Source organism: Pogona vitticeps, chromosome 3, assembly GCF_051106095.1.
Source record: "Pogona vitticeps strain Pit_001003342236 chromosome 3, PviZW2.1, whole genome shotgun sequence".
Taxonomy (NCBI): Eukaryota; Metazoa; Chordata; class Lepidosauria; order Squamata; family Agamidae; genus Pogona; species Pogona vitticeps.
Genome location: NC_135785.1, coordinates 140,473,882 through 140,480,056, shown reverse-complemented (window position 1 = coordinate 140,480,056; position 6,175 = coordinate 140,473,882).

Below are 6,175 nucleotides of genomic sequence, written 5' to 3'. Positions count from 1 at the left end.
ACCAGTCCCCCGCGAGGAAGCTCCATCATTATCATTGAATTCAATGGAATTTCAGGGCTTACCTAACCATGACTTGGTGCATTGTTACACAATGCAAAATGGCAAGAATTTTGCTACCCATGAGATAGGTGTGTGTATTGGTCCTGGAAAGAATCTTCACATTTGTGAGAGTGATTTTTGCACATTTCTTTAAAAATGCACATTATTGGAAAGTACAAGTATTGTCTTCCTACATGAACTAGCACAAATGCTAGTATCAGATTATTTATTTGCAACTTTTGACCCCTCAGGCTGTTGTTTTCTGATTGCTATGTTTGTGCTTAGGCAAAAAGATTGATCATGAGAAAGACTGCTTCAGTAAAGGAAGCCACAGCCTTTATTTAGCAAGAGCTGAACAGGGCTGTTACCAACAGACATTGGAGATTATAGATTCATAGGATCATCATTAATCAGAAGTAACATAACCACACATAACAGCAATCTGGCCCATGAAAACTATAGCTAGTTATAACTATAAGTCTCATTATAAATAACTATAACTAACTATAGTCACTATTAAGTCACTTCCAACTAATGGTCACTGTGGCATCTGCCCAGGTCACGCATATTCTGTACAGACCAATGGAAGTGCTGGAGGGGCAGAGTAATGAGATATAAGAGGAAGAGATAGAGAGTTAGAGTTGAAGAGATTGGAAGTTTTGGAGTTTGAGTGGGAGAGTGGTGGTTGAGAGTGGATGAAGGAAGATGTTTGTTAAGAGTTAACAACATTACTTAAAGTTATTTACATCTGTAACAATAAACAATTTCTATTTGGTTCTTTTAAAATGACATATGGTCTGGACCTTGATTATTAATAGGTAATGTTGATGTGATGGACATGGTGGTGCTGAGGGTTAAACAGCAGAAGCCTCTGTGCTGCAAAGTTGAAAGACCAGCAGTCGTAAGATCTAATCCACACAGGAGTGAGCTCCTGTTGCTTGTCCCAGCTCCTGCCAACCTAGCACTTTGAAAGCATGCAAATGTGAGTAGATAAATAAGTACCACCACAGTGTGAAGGTAACGACGTTCCGTGTCTAGTCATGCTGGCCAAGTGACCATGGAAACTCTATGGACAAATGCTGGCTCTACGGCTTGGAAATGGGGATGTGCACCGCCCCCTAGAGTCGGACATGACTAGACTAAATGTCAAGGGGAACCTTTAACTTTACCTTACTGTTGATGCAATTAACTGGTAGCAGCTGAGGGGTACATAGCATCAGCTCCTAGTCTGGTAAAACAAGCAGGGGCCACGTGGGAATCATGACAAATTAGTGGCACAGTGCTGGGATCCAAAGCAATCCAGTATGGGCTTAAGTTGGGCTTGAGTTTAAAGGTATTCCTAGCTAGAAGGGGTTAGGATCTGTGGTAAGAAGTGGTTACCCGTTAGAGTCTTGGTGAAGACTTAGTTTCAGTGCTTCTGAACCCAGATCCTGGGAATCCTAAGAGAAGGAAAATACCTAATCAAGAGAAGCAATTTTACCTCAGGCTTTACAAGACCTAGTAGCGATCTCAAAATTTGGAGCTCTGACGGAAAAGAGTAGCAGATTGAGTAGAACCCTAAGTCAGAATAAATCTGAGGTGATAAGGAAAGCTAAGCAGAAAGTTGTTCTTGTGTCTGGAGACAAGAATTATCCAGACAGAGAAATATTGTGGCAAGGGTTGTGAACTTGGAAGTAGCTGAGGCCACCTGCTAGGAAAAGCGCAACCTAGTTACAAGGAAAGCCACTGAAAGAGAGAAAAAGGATTGTACTTTTGGCTTTTGTGAGGGAAAAGAACCAGTCTAGGTTAATAAGGAATTATATTGTTTATGCCACCCAAAAGAAGTAAAAAGACAGTTATGGGGGCACAAGTAGAGCCCCAGGGTGCTGAGGAAAATGGGAACCATCAAATTCAAAGGGATAAAGAAACAAACAGACCTGCATTGATTGCCTCAGAGGGAGAAAATATTCAAAGCTCCCAATATTTTGAAAAATGGAAGTTGGAACAAACTATAAAGAAAATGTCAAAGAAAGAGAAAGGAAAAGGGAATTTGAGCTAGAATTGGAAAAAGAAAACAGGAAAAGGGAATTTGAGCAAAAAAAAAAAAAGAAAACAGGAGAAAGGCATTTGAGCAAAGAGAAAGAGAAATGCAATTCCAAATAGAGATGAAGAAACTGGAGTTAGATAATAATAATAATAATAATAATAATAATAATAATAATAATAATAATAATAATAACAACAACAACAACAACAACAACAACAACAACAACAACAATAACAATAATAACAATAATAACAATAATAACAACAATAATAACAATAATAACAATAATAATAATTACAGTGAGGGAAATCTCTCAAAAATTGAGCTAAAGAAATTTCCCCAATATCAGAAGGGGGATTGTCCTAAATCTTTCCTGGTTTCATTTGAGAGAGCTTGTTCGGACTTTGAGGTTAAAGATGGTGAGAGGATGATGATTTTAAGATCACAAATAAGTGGAGTCTTATCTGAAATCTATTCACAGATGCCTCTGGAGCAAGCTAGAGATTTGGGGGCTTATAGAAAAATGGTGTATTCCTGATTGGGATTAATTCAAAACACCTCAGCAGGAAATTTAGATCAATTTTGAAGAAACCTGAGGAGTATTTTGCCCAGCTTGGAGCACGTTTGACACAGTACCTCAATAAATGGCTGGAAACAGGAACACATCACCTCCTTGGACCAAATGAAAAATATATTTGGGTTAGAACAATTTTATTCAATTTTGCCAGGGGAATTGCGTTATTTGGCCAAGGGCAAGGATCCTAAAAATGTGCTACAAGTGTCTGAATATGCTGATTCTATTAGTGAGATCAGATAACCTTGATTCTCTGAGGAAAAATTAAGAGAAATTGATGGGACAACAGCAGGAGAACATCCCAATCCAGTGGAAAGTACCTCAGTCAGGCAGAGCACAGTCCCCTGAAATCAAATAATCCAAAGGGGAAAGTTAATAAAACTCTATTCTGAAGCTAAAGTCAATAAGAAATGTATTTTTTTCTGTGGAGCAGTGGGACAGTTTTGGGCCCAATATGAAAATAAAAGGACAAGAATTTCAGTGAGACTAATAAAGTGTTTCTTCTTCAGTCTTCAACAGCTGAAGCTAGAAGCAGTGCTGCTGCTAAGGAAACAGACTTGGGAAGGAACTCAGAAATTCCTGAAGCCAGTGTGGTACAATGTTTCCTAATCAAGTGCTATCAGGATTTATTGAATAACTCTGGAGAGACTATTTTTATTGACAACATAAAGTATTTAGGTTTAAAAGATACATGTCCCCAGATGACTATTTGTCACTCAGACATCATTCCTAAAGAGAATATGTTGGAACAGAACATCACCATCAAAGACATTAGCTCAGACACGGTGGTTCTGGCAATGGCTACAGTAGCAGTGAAATACCATGGGTAGTCCAGTATATGGAAAGTAGCAGTGTCAGACCAAATCCCAGCACCTTGTCTGATTGGTTTCTATCTAGCCAAGCATGTGCAGAGTGTTTTAATAGTAACCCGCTCTCAGGGGAGAAAGATTGAAACATCTGAGGGAAGCGCTGAAACTCTTGTTGAAAGACCCACTTTAAGGAAACATCCTGAAATGAGAGAGACAGCTGATTAAATGCTAATGAGAAATCCTAATAGCTCCTCCTTTAGTAAGGAGCAGAAGGAAGATATTACCTTAAATGATTGCTTTGAAAAGTTAATGAGAATCCCATTCCACTGACCCCTGTATACCCAGGGAGGTATTATGTGGGAAAACATTTATTATACAGAGAGGTTTTAATGGTTCCTCATAGGGAGGGAGGAGGAACCTACAAACAGTTAATTGTCCCTGTTAAATACAGAGAAAAGATTATAGAAAAGGCACACAGGTATGTATTTGGGGCACACTTGGGCATCTCTCACATCAAGCAAAGAGTGGCACAGAACTTTTATTGGCCAGGGATGGGGAAGCAAGTTAAACAATATTGTCAAATGAGGTACTGGAAATGACAAGATGAGGGCTAAGCTATGCCCATTGTCAGTAATCTTGACCCCTTTCCAATGCATGGGGCTGCAAAAATCATTGGAAAAAGCAGAACAAAACTTAAAGGGTGCTCAAGAAAAGCAGAAAAGCAAGTATAATTTTAAAAAACCTGGGAAAGAACATTCTGTCGCGAGGACGTGGTACTGATGCTGAGACCCATAAAGGGGAGGAAATTGCATTTGGCATGGTCAGAACCTCTGGATTGGTTGCAACAGCACTGGAAGGCTGAGGAGACTAGTATTGGGAAGTCTCCACATGCAGCTGCAAAAGCACCAAAAATCCTGCAAGGCGAACCTCTGCCTGAGAAACCAGAGATTAATGGGAGAGAACCAGATTATAAAAATCTCAATAAATCTGAAATAAACCAAGTGCTTGAGATCTTAAAAGAAAATTTCCTGTGAATTTTGAAGAGATCCAGGAAAGTGGTCCCCCTCATATGAAGAACTTTATGACTAGAGTACCTGTGGGCTAGTTTATGGGTGAGAGTAAGTGCAAGAACATTTCAAAGAAGAATGCAGCAATGGCTGTTCTGGAGAAGTGGAAGAAACTGCCTACCCATGGAGAAAATGAAAACACTGATCAAAAAGAAAACAGGCCTCACCCAAAAGAGTGAAGAGCTGAGGATATCTAGTGGATGTCAGAGTGCCAGGTAGCCTTTGATCGTCTGAAGAGGGCATGGATTTCAGGACCTGTCCTTGTTGCACTGGACTTTGATTGTGAGTTCATCATCAGCACAGATGCATCAAAGGTTGGACTGGGAGCTGTGTTGTGCTAGGCAGAAGACAGCGGGAGTCTACACCCAGTGACTTTTATCATAAGGTGACTCCAATCTGGTGAGAGACATTTGTCTGCCATTGAGAGGTTGTGCTTAGCTATCATATGGATGCTGCAAAAGCTGAAGCCCTACATTTGGGGAAGGAAATTCATCCTCTGCACCAACCATTCCCCTTTAGTGTGGCTATGAACTATGAAATCCAATAACAGTAAACTTGCAAGATGGATGCTGATTCTGCAATATTTTGAATATGAAATCCACAGCATAAAAGGAACCCAAAATGTGGTTGCTGATGCCTTGTATCAAAGGCCAAATGACTAACAGGTGGATAAAAGTTTGTAATATTGTATTGTTCTGTTTGTGTAGTAATGGAATATGATTAAAGTGCAGAATTTGCTTGGATGTTGATGAACTCAGAGGACTATAGTGATGGTAAAAATAATGGTGAATATTCTAATTAATGTAAAAGTAATGTAATTTCTATTCATGTAAGTAATGCAAGAGGTTAATAGGTCATTATTAATGTAAGAGTAATGTAATATACAGTGGTGCCTCGCTTAGCTATTGCCTCATTTAACAATGTGTTCGCTTAGCGATGAGGTTTTTGAAGCGATCTTGCGCTCCATTTAGCGATATTTCCAATGGGGAAATTTCGCATAGCAATGTTCGGGACATTGCTTCGCTTAGCGATGACAGTTTAGGTCCCCCTGTTTCGCTTAGCGATGTCCATTTTCACTATTTTTAAAGTGTCTTAAAATGTTCAAAAACTGTTTAAAAATGCTTGGAATCATTAGTGCACCCTGTAAAACCTTTGCAAACTTAATTTGGGTTTGTTCTGAGCTGTCAAACCTACAGTTCAATGCATTCCAATGGGAGGGAAAAATTCACCAAAAATTAACGAAGACTCAGAACAAAGCCAAATTAAGTTTGCAAAGGTTTTACAGGGTGCACTAACAATTCCAATCATTTTAAACAGTTTTTGAACATTTTAAGACACTTTAAAAATAGCGAAAACGGACCTGTCAAAACCATTGAAATGCATTGAAACCTATTCAATGCATTCCAATGGGGGAACCGCGTTTTGCTTAGCGATGTTTCCTGTGGCAATTTTCGCTTAAGGATGGTAATCCGTTCCCATTGGAATGGATTATCCGGTTTTCAATGCATTCCTATGGGATATGGTGTTTCGCTTAGCGATGTTTTCCCATAGCGATGTTTTTTGGGAACCAATTAACATCGCTAAGCGAGGCACCACTGTATCTTATAGCGATGTAAATGATGTAAAAGGTTAGTATTTGTGTCCTTCCATAAAACTTTGT